Genomic DNA, 17146 nt, shown 5'->3' on the forward strand with positions numbered 1-17146 from the left:
TCTTCATACCTCTGCTGAGAGCAACAAGTCCTCGTACATTTAGGACGTAACTATCATGAGTGATGACGGATTAGCCACATGTTTGGTTAATGTCTCTTTGAGTTTTGGCATGGTTTGGCTTAAAATAACTACGTTAACTAAGTCAAACGTTTACAGCTTCACATCACGAAGATAACTTTTTTTTAAAAACGTAACAATCCTATGATTTCCTGGTTTCGGAGGTCAGAGGTCGTCTTGGTTGGACGGATGGATCCACAACATGTTCGACTCATTGCTCACTTCATGTTTCCCGCTGATTGTCATCGTTGGTTTCTTTTCATCATTACCACAATCGTTCCTTTACCATAACTGAGTACATATTCCCACCCGAAGATTTGCCGATCTGTTTATTTCACACGATGCTCACACTACCTGAGACTAAAGGTATTTTTCTGACAACTTCCAGAGAAAGTGTTTCCGGGACTCGTGGCAGATGATTCTAATGTTAATCATCCTGCCGTAATCAAATATGTTTATGAGAGAGTCGCTTTTGGGGCTTCAGTAGAGTTTATTTTAGGCTAATCAGGCAATTGATTGGAAGTAACACCAGCACTCTTCATGTCTCATTGATTATTACTTCCCTAAATCATCTCTCTCTGAATCTGAAATCATTTCCCGAAAACCTACTTTATCCTTCCAGGGGCAGATGACTGATTAGATAAACGTACTCGAACAATTTCTTCAAATTACTTTCTGATCTTTGTCGATGCTTTCAATGAGGCCACACTCAAAATTTCCCCTCGGGGGCCGAACACGGCAGACAATATTTAACACAGTGATGCCGCCAGTAGAGACATACTGTATTTGTATTTTGTGAGTAAAACTGTTATGAAAAGGTTATATCTCTCTTTCTAAACTTTAGTTGCGATTCTGTCTGTTTGTTAGCGAGGACGGAGTCTGAGAATGTCAAATGTCGTGGTAAATGTCAGCGGAGTCGGCCGCCACGATGGCAGTGTGAAAGTGACGAAGGGGACATAATGTTTAGAGGCTTCTACTTTTACAAGAGGGTAAACGGTCCAAGTTATATCAAATTTAGCAAATATGAGAGGAAATATTTGTTGGGGCTTCAAACTGAAAATGTTCGTGACACGCAGATTAACTGGATCCCCGTTAGCTAATGTCTTAGCGGCCGCTAATTTTCCTGGGGTCCACAGAAAGAACAAAATGTAATACCTACAAAAACGTAGTACAAGTAGTACAAACAGAATAATACACATTTTAAAAAACTATATTGTGCAGTACATCCGTAATAAAGACATAAATGTTCTCTGGTGTTGCAGCTTAGAGAGAAACCCTTATTTAACCAAAATGCACTTCCTCAGGTCCTCGGCAAAACGGCTGCTAAGTGTGTCATGGATGTCGCGGCTGTTGTTATTTTATATATTTTCCGTTGACTCAGCAGGATATGAACAGTCCAGCTAATTCATGTGATGTTTAAATACAAGACGGTGGAAGAAACTGCCCATTTATTTGGCGACCGTGGTGGAATCTAACCCACCTGTCGCGACCAGCGTTAGCAGACTAACGAACATCCCACCAAAAGTAAGCTGTTCATCCTCTTCAGCGGTACACTGCTGTTGTGATATTTCAGTGAGAGCCGGCAGCCGAGGAGCCGTGCGGCGCCGGACACGTTTCAAGAACACGGCCCGTTACATCGGCTGACATTAAGGCAGCCCCGCCAGCGAGAAGTGATTTCATCATTAACATTCATGAGCGGGAACATGGGTGGCTTCCAGCATGGAGCGCCGCTGACTAAAACAAAACAACAGCCAGCACAACATCGACATTGCAGCTGCAATTGATTGATTTTGAAGACAGTGAGGGGATAATCAGAGATCTGAATGCTTCCGCACAACTTGGCGAAGAGAGACGGTCCTCGGTGAACGAGCCTGGTAATAAAAAAAAGCGTCTCATCGTTTCTATTGTTGGTTAAAAGCACAAAAACACTTAGACCTTGTTTTTTTTTTTACGAGTTCTACCGGTTGTGTTGGTTCAGTGTGATATTTGTTTTCAGCATGTATTAATTGTCTGCCTCCTGTGTAGAGCACAAAGACACAATGTGTGCAGCTGGATTCGTTTTTACCAGTTTAATGACAGCGTGCCCCGATAGCACGAGCCGAGGGGAAAAAAAGATGCTTAACTATTCTCACCACACTCAAAGTATCTGGAGCTGGGGTTTGCTGGCAGTGAGTGCCATTTGGTGGATTTAAAAGCCTTTAGAAACAAGGCGAGGGATTATTTTCTTTCATGTTTACACAATCCGAAGAGGGTCAATATTGTTTTAAATGAGAAGCCACTGAGCAGTAAAGCGCTTAGTCTCGAGCAGTATAGTGGAAGTACATTACACAGCTTTTATACAAGGAAGAAACAACACGCTGTAATGCAGTGGGATAAACTAATGTGGAAATGGGAACTTGAGCAATGAACAACTCTATAAAGCTACGTGAAGCTGTCGGTTCATCTCCATGAGCGACCCCTTTCACACGGTTTGTATGAAAGTATTGATTATAGCTGCTGTAAACAACAGAACACGGTCAATAGGAAGGAATATGGGTTTGTGTTATACGTGATCATTTATTGCGTCATGGTTAGTGGTGGAATGGAACTAAGTGCCTTTATTCAAGCAATAAGGTACGAGAGGCAGTACTGTATCGTCAAAAATGTACTATTCAAGGTTGTTTGGTGCAACGTGCAGTGGAGCCGATGCAAAGAAAACGATACACTTGACATGTCTTAACCAATCAGAATGCTTGATTTGATCTACCCGTATTATAAATTGTTCTTTTTACACCAATACATTTTATTCGATGGATGTATTGACTTTTTACATATGAAAGGTACTGCTTAAAGTATTAAACTAGACAAAGTATCTAAAACTGGCTACACAATCAGTGGTTACCCCACTTGCAGTTATTTTAAGCCAAAACTACCATCTTTTTCTTAACCTAACCAAGTTGTTATGTTGCCTTAACAAAGTTGCTGTGAAATGGATAACTATTTGTCAGAAATCATGAATGTGAGGATACGTTGAATAAATAATGATAAAAACAGAATATAATAATCTATAGTCTAATGATAAAACACTGTCAATGAAGCCATTCTGCATGGTCAATACTTTTCCTTTGGACACTTAAAGTACATCTGCTCAATAATACTAATGTACTTTTACTTGAGTAACAGTTTAAAGTCAGGAGGACATGAAGGATCTGAGTACTTCTTCAGTTGTATTAATACATATATGATGGAAAAGAGAATATTTATGGTTTCCACTGTCACTGATTAGACACACAACATCACGCAATATGTTGTACAAGAGCATTAAATGCATTTAACATTTGAAGAAAACTAAACAAAAAGTCAGATTTGCGTTTAACCTGCTAAAAAGGCATCTTCACTTCCACGGCTCATTCAGCAAGTCTGATTTAATCACCGATTACCTAATGGCTCTTTGGTTTAATTAGGCCATTTAAAGGTTAACTGCCAGGTTTGCGCTCACGTCCAGGGCAGTCTCTCACCGCGGTGCTGCCTCTGCACCGCCGGCTCCACCTGTGAGTCTGGAGAAAAGAGACGTCCCTGTGTATGTCCATACAGATAAATGTGTGTTACCAAAAATACATTCAATCCATGTCGCCTTGCAAATTAATGCCTGCCGAAGTGTGAGTCACAGCAGGTCTCCGTAGAGACACACTTTGTTGCACACACACACACCATAGCAAACACAGGATTTAATTAAATGCATATAAGTCAAGCTGCTTTTTTCCTTTGATCATTACCACAAGGTATTTCTGGCATGCAGCGTCGCATTTTTGCCATTAGAGAACATTTGTATTATATATATATATATATATATATATATATATATATATATATATATATATATATATATATATATATATATATGTATATTTGTTTTACTTTTGCGTATGATTCCTGTTTTTCTCTATGTATTTATGTTTACAGGGGAATAGCTCATTAGGTCAAAAGATATGTCTCCCACAGTCTCAGTAGTGAACATTACACTTGGTAAACATGAAGATGATGTATTCTTATGCAGTTTTTCCCTTGTTTTTGTTTGTTTATTTTAATTATTTGTTTGTTTTCTATTCCGTTTGATATTTTTGTTGACCGGTATTGACGTTATGTATTGACTATACTTAGCTTCTCTGTGGAGCTCATCGTAAACTCATTTTTTAAAGGTCCTATGTATATAAAGTTATTATTGTCAGTGTGAGCATGTTAGCATGTAGCCGTTAGCATTCAGCTCTAGTACATACAAGTGAAGTTGTTTCCTATCTCGCTACACTGATGACTAAGTCAGTCTTACTTACCTAAATCAATCGATGGAAAATCTCCTCCCAATTTTTTTTTTTTTACTTTATAGAACTTTATAGAACATTCTCTCTTCAACACCAGTATGAACTCTTAAAGTATCAATCTTACCCTCTCTTTAGCTGTGTTTCACAATGAAGTGCACACACTCACACACACACACTCACTAACCACAGAAACTCACACCCCCGTGGTGTGCGTCGACTGATCACACTGAGAGCGCCTCACTGGGATGTTCAGAACGATTACCTCCGCCTCGCTGCCACTCAGGACCCCTCAGGTGAAGTCATTACCTTAACCAGAGGCTGCTCACTACAGTCACAGTTAATTCACATTAACGGTGGAGCCGGGGCCACCGGGGCCACCAGGATGCATGGCTCCAATTAGAGTCATTACCGGACGAGGAATGCATTATTCTCTGTAGCACTGCAGCTTTTTTTTTTTGCGAGGCTGGATTACAAAAATGAAAGGGAACAGTTTGAAGCGATCTCATACCAAAGCGTTTATTTCACTTGCGACTTGAAAACCTTTTTAAACACTGAGGAAGTGTGTGAGGGAGGGGGTCTAAGTGACGCAGATTAGTTTCAGTTTTTAATACAACGCTAAGTACCCACTTCCCTCAGCCTGTGAGAGGACTCTCATGCAACGAGAACACATATCTTGTACATCTGTGTGTGTGTGACCTCAACCACTCAATTTGTTTAACATAGCCATTCATTTCTTCCTGTTTTTAATTATTTAATAGCCGCACAGGAGATTTGACGCTGATCGACTCCCTTCCTCTACTCCGTCTTGTCCCTTTTTGCAGCTTCTCTCAGCGTGAAGACGAACGTTAGGCAACAAATCCGGTGGCATTCGGAGGGCTGGTCTGATTCAGTTTTCCTCCAAAAATCTGGTTTCTTGTTTGTTCATGTCACATGAGATACATCCTCAGCTCGCATCTATTATTATTGTTAACCTTTACGAAAGTAGCAAAGCGTCTGCAGCCAGGATATGAGCTCTTCAGGGCTGTTTAACTGTTTCTTTTCTCGTGAAATATCCTGCCGCTACAATGCTTCCTTCACTTCAATGTGACTTGTCCTACAGGTATATTGGAGTGACTCCATGGATAGATTCATTTAAAGCAATATATAGATGAGCAAAATGTTTAAACAATGGCAATGTCCTTCCACAGGAACCCTGGATGAACAACAATTGTTTACAATTATTAACAATTGTATTGATGTTACCAGGTGGCATCCTCTCATTCTGAGAAGTAAAGCCGACGTAGAAGCGCGTTAATCTGTCATTCGCTCTAGTGGCCAGCAGGGGGCGACTCCTCTAGTTGCAAAAGAAGACCGACGACTCCACTTCTCACTTGATTTATTACTTGAGTTTGTATTTTGAGTGTATGGCCTCCATCTCTAGTTTCGAGTCTTCTTCAATACAGCATGATTATGTTCCCATTTAGAGCCGTGTTCTTCGCTTTTCATCTTCTCGGACTGATTTACTGTACGTTCAGTCAGAAATGGCAAGTTCTGACCCGAGGACACTGTAATCATGAGAATCAATGTGCCGTCTGCAGTCGTAGCGCTCTGATTAAAGGCTGTCAGCGAGGCCGAGGAAGAAAGAGCGTTTGTGTTGCAGCTGAAAGGAAAATTAACATGACTTCATGCGCTTGTTTTGTCAGCATATTTACCATACAAAGTGAACAAATGAAAACTTCAGCGTCTTCACCACAGCGGCCATTTGTAATAAAACATCTCATGTACTCTCCTCCAAATAGAACCAGCGCGGCTCGTCATCTCCGCTCCTCTGTCCAGAGATTACTCCGGCGCTTGCAGCCACGATTCAGTGGCGGTGGTCGTTTGATTGAGCTGTTGTCATGGTTACCTGCGGGATGGACCGAAGAGACTCCCCCCCCCCCGCCCCCCCAGCCTCCCGACCCCTCCTCCCCACACCCACACTTTCTCGTAGAGCTATAATTAAACACAATCTAGACCCCTGTGTCGGCCGACTCGACAAACTCTGTTGGATCCTCTGGAAAATATATATTATATAATAATGACCACATTAGCCACACATTACTGCCAAAAAGTGGCAAAAAAAACCCCACTAACGCCAAAAAGTTGCAAAAAAACAACCTGTTAATGCCAAAAAGTGGCATTAATGCCCCCATCTTTTTTTTTAAGGACATTTAAAATAATTTAAACACTGTCTATCAGACATTATGTGGAATGAATTTGGATCAGCTGTGCGCTGCCAAATATAAATAACACTGGAGCTGATACAAGGATGAATGTCATGAATTTTCTCCTCTTTTTTCAATTATGCTGTATGTCACACTGTAGACATTTCAGAAGATGAACTACTTGATCTGATAATCCCCAAAAGATAGATAAAGAGGGGACAGAGGGACGGGGGAGAGAGAGACAAATGTTGTTCATTTGCTCAATGTGCTTCTTCCCCAAATAGCTGAGAACAAATCTCAAGGGAGGAGCGCAGACGAGACAGGAACACATAATCCCCGGTAAAGTCGCAAGGCCTCGACAACTTTATTAGAATCCCGAGGTACATTTGACAGAAATCGACAACACAGACTCTCAAGCAAACGGCCATCTACAAACACAGCGGATGACCTATTGTTAAACCCTCGCCCACGTAGAACTACAACTGTGAATGAAGCATCCTCTGAAGCTCTATTTTTTTTTCTTCTTCTTCTTCTTTCCCCAAGGTTATTAAAAGGAGAGTTTGTGGCACAATGTCGGCTGGGTTGTTATAATAGAAGAAGAAAAAGGCAACGCTGAGATGCGCAACGGCGGTTACATAAGGAAGTAGATACTGTGTTACGCAACACCGGTTGAGCAGCACCTGATGTGAAGAACACACGCGATGTGAAAATCACTCTTTTCAGTCCTGGAACAACTGTGATGGACTTCATTGATGCTTGCAAACTTTTTTGAATCAATTAATAAACCGAGCAATTTTTAAAGCATCATAAAGTGAATTTTATGGCCTAATTTCTTTTTTTTGTCATATTATTTCCTTTTTTTGTCATACTATTCATTTATTTTTTTGTTATACTTTTTTTTCTTTTTTTGTCATACATTTTTTTTGTCATACTTTCTTTTGTTGTCATAATTATGATTTTTTTTGTGTGTGACGGAAATGGGCTTCCATAGGTTTGCATTTAAATCATTAATTACATTTGTTTATTCCCCCTTTTTTTTTTTTTTTACAAAGAAGTCTCCGCCAACCACTTTTATCAAAAGAGCAAATAAGAAAATTAAAAAAAGAAACATCTTTGTTGTGATTTCCATAAAATAGCAAACCTGTGTCGAACGTGTCTAATATTATTTTCAGTTTCCTCTCCACTGATACATACCTGATTACTTCTCCTTTTCATTTGTGAAGACAGTCTTGCAATTAAATACTAAAACAGTCTATTTGCTGCAGACTCCATATTTGCATCACTTGTTGAGTCTTTGTTGCCTGAAACACACAGCGAGAGTCTGTGAAACAACCCGATAAAGGGCACATCTGATTAAACCAACCACCTGTCTTTCCTGTAGCTCAGGCTTCCTGCGGGCCGGCGTTGATCCTATCGCGCCGTCTGCTCGCTCCGTATCGGGGGGCCTACAGAGATAGCGTGCCTATGGGGAGAAGCGGCTCATCAGCACATCACCTGGGACAAAAGGCCAAAGCGGGATGGAGGGATAACACAGTTGTGCAATCACAGCTAACAGAGACGCGCTTCAGTCTTGGTCTATCTCCTTTTGGCTTGTCGGACTCGGGTTAATGGTTTTGGGGAATGGACGGGGCAGGGATGTGAAACCTAGCCATCGGGGTTGTCAGGTTCTTCTTTATTTCACTTTCAGGCTTTTAGGGTCTGTTTTGGAAGTAATTCAAATGTCATGACCAACTCCAATTCACCAGGACTCCTATTTATACCTTTATGCCTCTACGACAGCCGCTGCCAGAAGGAATCTCTTTAAATTTGGCCTCAACTGATTAGAATTTGGTGGTCAAAGGTCGCTATTACTACACTATGGTAATTATGCTAATTGCACACAAACATCTAAAAAGGATAGAAAGATAAAGTGAGAGACGTGGATGTAAACTGCAACTTTTACTGCTTGGAGGGGGCGTACAATTGAGATGGGGTAATTCAGGTTTGTCAGATTTTTTTACCCTGAGTTTGGCTGACAATGCAAACATGAGCTGACTTGTTGGATATGAAGGTTTTGCTCCAGGTGCGAACATGTGTCGCTCCATCATGTAAAGCAATGTTCTGTCCCACAGAAATAGATCACGGTTAGAAAGGATCCGTCTCATCTAGGTGGAAGTACATTTTTATTGAGGTACTTTGGATGTTTTGTTGATTTTGGTTGTCCTTGTGGCAAACGTGGAACCAGGCTCCCTTTAGAAAACCTCTGGTTTTATGCAGCCGGGGCTAACAGTCGCTGTTGGAGGCCCCGCTGGCGTTTGATTGGAGGGAGTTTCCTGGTGAACCTGCATCATTTTGTCTTTTGACGAGCATAAAGAACAACTATGTAGCCAATCTCGTCGAGAACACCGAACCTTTCCTTTTCCATGACCCAAAAATGGTCTGAATTGAAAAGGTGCAGGAAGAACGACACATCCAGAAAACCGTCATTGTTGGTGCAAATTGTAAGCAATCTCAGTTCAGCCATCACGTGCAATCCCCATGTAACAGTCCCATTATGCTTTTTGAGAGCTTTAATAAACAGTGATGGAATAAACTTTTGTCTCCGTCTGACCTGTGACCCTCAGATCACTTCTGCTTACGTCGGTTTGGTTCTTTAACATTAAGCAATGCTATTTTTTTTGCCGTTACACTCTGCCCTAAAATCCATCTGTGGGGATAAATAGCCGCTTCACTTAACTTTCTCACTCTGAAATCAAACGTGTTCACCTCAAATGTACACCAGTCCCATCTGGAGCCACTTGGCAGATCTGCACTTGTTTGCTAATGACTTGATGGCAGCCGAGGCGCCCGTGGAGAGGCCGAGCACTTGAGAGATGTTGGGTTTCAGTAGTAAAACGCGTCGGTGAAGAGTGGCTTCTCCAACAGAGGGTTCTCGTGTTCACCTGAGTCCTGAGAGACTTCCATTAAATACACCCTCTTAAAACAGAGTGAATTAGAAACGACACAAGGTTTACCGACAACCAGGTTTACTGACAACCGTCATCGTTATTGTATCGAATTAGTCGGTGAACATATTTCTGTGTTCTACAAATCCCTCTGTGTGTCTTCTGGAGTTGTGGTTTTTGCAAGTGAAGTAAAAAAAACAACAACTGGCTATTAATTTATCACTTTGCGACTCCGACTTAATGCTTTCTTTGGATTTTACCTCAATTCCACGAAATGCTCCAAGCCTCGAAAACCCCCAAAGCTTTTATGCGCGGTATTAACTCAAATTACGGCTTCAAAAGGCTCTGTCTGATTGCTTTCCCGCCATCAGTGGTCGGTAATGCTCGCAGTTTTACACACCGTTGCACACAGGGTGTCGTAAAACGGGGAGAAATGTAATCTGAAGCCATGCCTGCATGTGTGAGAGATCATGGCTTCTTGTCAGATAGGTATGCAGAGCTATCAATTAAATATCTCATCAATTTTTAAACACGGCCCAGGGCAGGCATCCACAGAGGATCAAGGCATTTACTCTCCTCATTAGACGCTCAAAAAGACAACGTCAATGCCTTCGACCTCCGTATTTGGACCTAGAAATAACCATGGGCATAGATAAGTTATCCCATTGTAATGTATGGCACACACTATGGATAGAACTTTACTTTCCTGTTCGGAGTTTGAAAAGATTTATCTTTACTCACTGAAATGTACAGAAGCCGTGGCATCTGGAAGCGGGATTAAAAAACAGTATCCAATTTAATTTTAAGCATCTTGACCCTATTTTAATTTACTCAAACCGCCACGGTACTCACACACACTGCTGGATTATTCCAGGCGTGAAGCTGATGTCTGTCCTTTTCCACTCTTGCAAGTGGCAGCGGCCGCAGCATTGCCGATGTTCATAAGAAACAAACGGCTGTCTATAAATAGCGAGGCAGCGGTCGTAGACTTTGCTTGTGATCCTGGATGTTTGCGTACATGTGTGCCTCTTCTGACAGAGTTCATAATCTGCAGGTGGTGTTTTGACAGCATGTGTGTGAAGCACCTGCGGGCTCTTGGAGCTGCACGTGTCAGCCAAGTCTTTACTCGGTATGATTCAGTATCTTGACATGGCTTATCTTCGTCTTCTTGATGTCAAATGACACGTTTTTTGCACTGTTGCGTGTGGTGAATGCGCACGTAATGCACAGTGAAGGTAAGTGTTCCTCGAGTAATTCGATAAAACACTCATCCGAGAGCAAAGGACAATGTTCCCAGAGCACAAAATAAATCAAGCTGAATGAATAAATAAATCACATTCAAGAACTACGGGATCATTTATTGTCATTATTCAACGTAGGGATATGCAACAAAAAAACCAGCCTTCTTGCAGTCCATTTTCTTTCACATTTGCATCATCCATCCATTTTTATCCGCTTACCCGGGGGTCGGGTCGCGCCCGGGCTTCCCTCTCACCCGCAACATCCTCCAGCGTGTGTCCTGGGTCTTGCTCAGGGCTTCCCGCCAGTTGGACGTGCCTGGAAAACCTCTAATGGAAGGCGTCCAGGAGGCATCTGAATTACATTTGCGTCATAAGGAATGTAAACAGGCAGCCACGAAAACTAATATCTAGGCAGATAATTGCCTAATCCTAACGTTGAATAGTTTCTGTGCGTATCACACTGCCAGGTTCGGCTCTTTTCTAATATTTCTGTGCGTTCCTGTTCATAAAATTGCACCAGTGCTTTTTCTTTTCAAGCCACTCTAAATGAACTTAACTGCTCCCTCAATAATCAATAGTCAGACCTTCCAACTGCCATTAACACGGTTAACCACCAGTTAAAGACTTTTTTTTTTTAATGAGCCATATTAAAGACAAATCATTGTACAAAAGACATAAACCCCTCCCTAATAATTATATATACGTGGCTGTGTGATGGAGCTCGACTGCTCATCTTCCCTGAAGCGCAAACTGCCCAATTTCATAAAAATCAAATCATGGTTTCTCTCGCTTGCGAAGGCGCTCTTCATTCCAGACAAAGCATTAAACGGTGCGAAGAAGCACTGTCGTGTAAAGTGAAATGAAATGTTTCTGAATCGGAGGAAAGGCGCTATATCAAGCTGCGTGGAGCTGTAGTTCATTTAGACCGAAGCATTGCTGTGTCATCTCCAAATCCAAATATCCTCGAACCTGACGAGAAGAAACACACTAATTTGTGTGTTTATGTTCCTAAACCCCCCCCCCCTCTTCCCTTCCCCCTCACTCCAGTTTGTATACGTGTGCTTCATTACTCCACATCTCTCCTAACCTTTAAATACGAATGCATTGCTCCCCTCACGGCTAGCTGGGTGGTTCTCCTGCTGCCTTAAAGGTTAATAGATTCCCCAACACACACACACACACACACACACACACACACACACACACACACACACACTTGTGCATCGAAGCACACTGAAATGGGAGTCATGGTCATGTCACATGCATGTCAAATTTGCCCAGTGGAGACGTGCAGGGTAAAGCTGGCTGGCATGTGTATGACAGGAGATTGTGCCCTTCTCTTAGATTGACCTGCAACCTGTCTTAATTTTTTATTATTTTTTGACAGAATTCACGCAGTCGACTGCACACTGACTCACCTTGTTTGCCAGATGTTATGCAAAACAGCATTCAAACCCAGAAGCACACCATTCCAGCTACTTTGGTGTGTTTTTGGTGCGACGTCTGCAGCCTTTAGACTCAGCTCTGTTGGTTTTCGTGGGCAGCGTGATGGCCGCCCTAGTTAGTAACCATGAAAGGACTCCCGCTGCTCGCCCGCACCGGCAGGTGGACGCACGTCTCAGAGAGAAGAAAGAAGAATGAATTGAGCTATCGGAGAAGGGCAAGGCGAGAAGCGACGGGGGGGCGGGGGGATTGATTCCTCTCAGGGAGACAGCAGCGCCGATGATCATGCGTCGTATGTTGTGTTACATAAGCATCTCGCCGCAGCTGAAGGGACTGACGGAAGTAAACAGCGTGTACATACAGGAAATTGGGAGTGACAGGATGGGAGACGCGAGGCCATCTGGAGACCAGGCGGGAAAAAACATCGTAGAGGGGCTCGCTAGCACTGAGATGCAACGCGACAGATGAAATCAATTCATATACACATGGTTAGGCTTTTAAAATGGTTCTAAACTGTCAATACTTGACGGCGACGGCTTCATTCAGGGTGATTTTGACATGAATTTGGATTAAAATGCTTCATGGCAGCGATCTTAGAGCCAGGATAACATCGCGTTTCTGTTAGCATTACGATCACGCCAGGTTGTGAAACAAAATGTAACTTTAGCACTTCAGTAGTGACATTTCTGTAGCGATTTCACCCCAAATAACAATTGTCATTTCATTGCCTAAACCGCACTGAGACGTTTCCTTTGAAGAGGGACGCTCATTTAGAAAAAGACCGTGTTCATGTAACGCGCAGATATCGCCACTTTTCTAGGAAAAAAGTACAAAAAATTAGGAGTAACTTTTTATGAGATGTACCAGTATGTTGGAAAATGAAATCTAGGATGAGGTGGAGGTGGGAAAAACTAAAGAGAAAGGTAGCGGAAACTTACTTTCATACATATTATGTTTCCATAAAATGGAGGATCACAACGACCTGGATTCGATCCCGATAGAGCAAAAGATTCATATATTCAGACCCTGTGTTTGTTTGTGCACTGGTCATTTAGTGAGACATCCATTAAGTCACATCGCGTCTGTGTCCAGGGAATGTTTTACTTGGTCGAGGTGATCTGAAACAACTTGAAAATCTTAACTTTATATCTCTTTCATTCTGCAGATGTGGTCTTCAATCAGCAAGCTCCACATCCGCTCAATTACTCGGAATCCGGTGGGATTTTAGCCTCCAGCACTCCACCAAATGTCGTCAATTTGTACGAATATGTTTGTCTAAGTGATTTTGCCATCAACTGTGAAAAGAAGTAATCTAAAACCTGCTGCTTGCTGTCATTCCCTGCTGCAGGAGAACAAGTTGCACTATCAGTAGCAGCAACTGCGGCGGCAATAAGTCCGTGCAGCGGGGTTCCTGCTCGACTTTGCCAAAGTGAGTCATCCGTCACCATAGTGCAGTCAGGTGTTAAGGCAAAGCAGTTCCACGTCCTTCAGTCACCTCTTTCCTGTCAATAGCGCTCTGATCATTCAGCTAAAGAGATTCTGATTCACCTCATTATGTGTCATGAAGGACGACGACAGCGGCGTCCAGCTATCAAGGAAGCTGAAGGTGAAGTCCGCGTCCAGCATGGATAATTAGGTAAACGTGGTGTTCAGCAAGGAACAGCAACTTAGAAAGAAAGACTGGAAGAAACGCACTGACATCTAATATTCAGTTCCTGCTGTCAAAGTAAATGTGTCTGCATGTGTTGCTAATTGTTGCTACCTGTGATCTCTTCTATTAGCACTCACCGACCTGTGAAATATAGCCATTATTTTATGAGCCTAGTTCTGCCCGAGGTTTCTTCCTCTTGAAGAGAAGTTTTTCCTCGCCGCTGTCGCCTCAGTGCTTCCTCATGGGAGAAATATCGGGTCTCGGTAAATTGTCTGGATATGTTTATACAAATAACACATTTTAGCTAAACAAAAATGTGGCATGTATCAATTCACAGTGACGTAAATGTTGGTTGAAAATGAAATACTTGTGGATTTGAGTGACTTGGGGATGTTGAAAGTACAGAACTGTCACAGCATGTTGCTATATAGTAATAAACACATTGAATCTTAATTACTATATATTATTGTATTATATTTCTGGTCAAAGGTTTGGTTATTTTCCGTTCAGACTTTAGTTCCTTTCATATAATTTAGAGGAAAGTAATATAATAACTGATAAAGATACACATTATAAAGTTTGAAAAAGTATTTTCTATTATCTTAAAAGTCTTTAAGTGAGATTAAGCTTTTCATCCTCTACAGTATATGTGGTAACACACATTTTTTTAAACAGTCAAAGTGTCAACGATGACACAATGTTTGTTTTCTTTAAGGAAAAAATAACAAATCCGTTAGAATTTGAGTTTTTATGTCTAATTAAATTGTGCAATCATGTCCTGAGCTTGTTGTACAGCAGAATGAACATGGATTCATGTGAGTTCAAACCGCTGTGATGGGAATAATGCACTGTTGATTTTTTTTTTACCACAGCCAGAAACTCATTCATTAGCAGCGGAGTAGTACTGGCTGATTAGATTCTTCGCTCTGCGCTCTCTTAACGTTGTGTTTCGTGCTCATGAATCTCAAATAATCCATCTAAAGCAAAGTCAAGTCAGTCTGGCAGCACACGCTGATTTGCAAGTACGATTCATTTTGCCAGAAGTCTTCGTTCGTCCCTAACACACAGACAAAGAATAAAAAACTAATAAGCCAACGTCAGAAGAATAAAAGGATGCAATCCTCACCTGAACTGCACTGAACCCTATTGATGTCAGACTGTTACTGTACTGCCCATTAATATTACACACACACAGTGTTCCACGGTGTGTGTGTGTGGTCGCTTGACACAAGAAGTGCGATGTGATTCACACTCGTCGTCGGTCCCATTTACTGTATTATTAAAACCCACATGCCTCTTGTGATCACACAGGGGAACTTGTTATGTCGAGATCGGCGGTTCAAAGCTGTACGTGAGCAGGGAATGAACAGTTGAAAGCCCTCTGAATGCTGTTAAAAAAACAAAAAACCTGACTTGTGAGTCACCAAACTGTGTTATGTTGTCGTTTTTTTTGTTTCGACGCTCTTTTTCCTGAACATTTCAATCATTTGGCTGAGATAAAGTTGCCTATGAAGACGTTTTTTTCTCTGCAAGTTGTTTTTTTTCTCTCTTATCAAAGTCGCTCACCGGGTAGACAAGTTTGCCTTGTACCTGTGTGCGGTGTACTCAGCGGCATGCGGTGGGGTTTAACTCTCTGTAAATGACTGTTTCCCGCCATGTTTCGGATTGCAGCTTTACAGAGACATGACTCGTGCTCCATCCAGCCAGTCAGTCAGACGCCGATTCAATTTCATGCCCAGCTGCTACGAGGTGGGTGGCAAAGTATATATCGTAAGCACTCAGCTTTGTAAAGTCAAGCAAACTCACACTTCATTGTGCAAATTTCTGCTGATTACAGTGACGATGAAACGTAGGTAAACTGTTATTTCCTCATTGTTGCCTTCCTTTAAATTGTGTGGAAAAAATAGTCCATTACAAGTAAAAGTGCTGCCTTCAAAACCTAAGCGAGTAAAAAATACACATGTACATAAATGCACTCAACTCCTGACCGTGAATCATACGATAAGACCCGTATTGTAAAGACAAAAGGTAGAAGACGAGCGGCATCCTCTCCCTTGTTGTCTCCCGCCAGCTGGAAACAAATCAAGTGTGCTGCCAACAGGTCTGAGCGCGCCGTCGATACAATTACTGGACGTCCGCTCCCTTTCCCTTTTCGTCCTTTCCCAAATCCATCACGACGGCCTCCGTAGCCCCCGATCCCTTTCATCAGAGCCGAGAGCACATTTTGATGGACACGCGGCCGCTTGTCAAGCTAATCGAGGTGTCTGTCTGCTCTCTGTGTGCTCAACATCCTGCCTGTGACCCACAGCTAATGCGGGACGCTGCTACCCCCCCCCCCCCCCCCCCCTCCTTCACCGACGTCAATGTCAGCAAACAAGAACTTCAGTCGCAGTTCCTCCTGCGTGTGTATATGCTAATGAAGTCGCTTACTCGCGGGCCTGCTAAAGCCCGCAGGCCGATACATTATTGAGGTTAGGGGGTAATTGCAAGCGAGCTAAATACGACAAAGTACACGCTGCAGAATCCCATTAACAGAAGCGAGGCGCGCATATCTGAGTCGACAAGTCTGTAGCTTAGGTGAGATATAAAACTGTATTCATGCCCAAGCACATTACGGGAATTATTACGGGAGAAGTTAAGGACAAACCCTGCAGTGGGAGCCAGTATAATAAATGGCTGTAAGAGAAAAGCTTTCAGAGAAGCACATATATATTTAATGTCCATTAATTATTTACATTTTGATGATGATACAGCGTCACATGTGGCTTAAACTAAGGGACTATTGTACTCTACTTTTGACTCTATTGTTTGCATAATTTTTCCTACCAGCAGTGAATGTTGGTTTTAGTTAACCATGATATTTCTCTGACCTTAACCGGGAAGTTTAAGATGACAAAACACTTTAATCTCAAAGTCCATTTGGTAGCTGTTCTGGAGCTTTGGGTTGCCTCGCTGGATCTTTCTCAGCAGCTGGAGTTTCCTCCGTGGTAAATTGAGACGTTTCCTTTTTTTTTTCTGAGCACTTGAAGCGCTTTCTTGTCCATGCTTGGCTTCAAGAATTGAGAAGTTGAAGGTTTATTCTTGAGGCCAGAACCACAAGAGACATTTGGTGTTCGTTCTGGAGGCGTCTAGACATTTTGCTTGTTTATTTTTCTTGTCATTTTTTACAGGGAGAGAAAGAGGACGGGTTGTCCGGATCAGAAAATCTACATATGTGTCTATTTTTGGGAAAAATAAAGAAACAATTTTGCCATTTTACGACAAGAACTTGCCACTTGAGTTCAGGGTTTTTGAAATCATTCGCATTAGATTCTGCACAGGGATACAACATGCTGATAAAATGCACATT

The sequence above is a fragment of the Clinocottus analis genome, unplaced genomic scaffold (assembly GCF_023055335.1).
Source record: "Clinocottus analis isolate CAN_PGR_092001 unplaced genomic scaffold, fCliAna1.0.p SCAF_20, whole genome shotgun sequence".
In the NCBI taxonomy this organism is placed as follows: Eukaryota; Metazoa; Chordata; class Actinopteri; order Perciformes; family Cottidae; genus Clinocottus; species Clinocottus analis.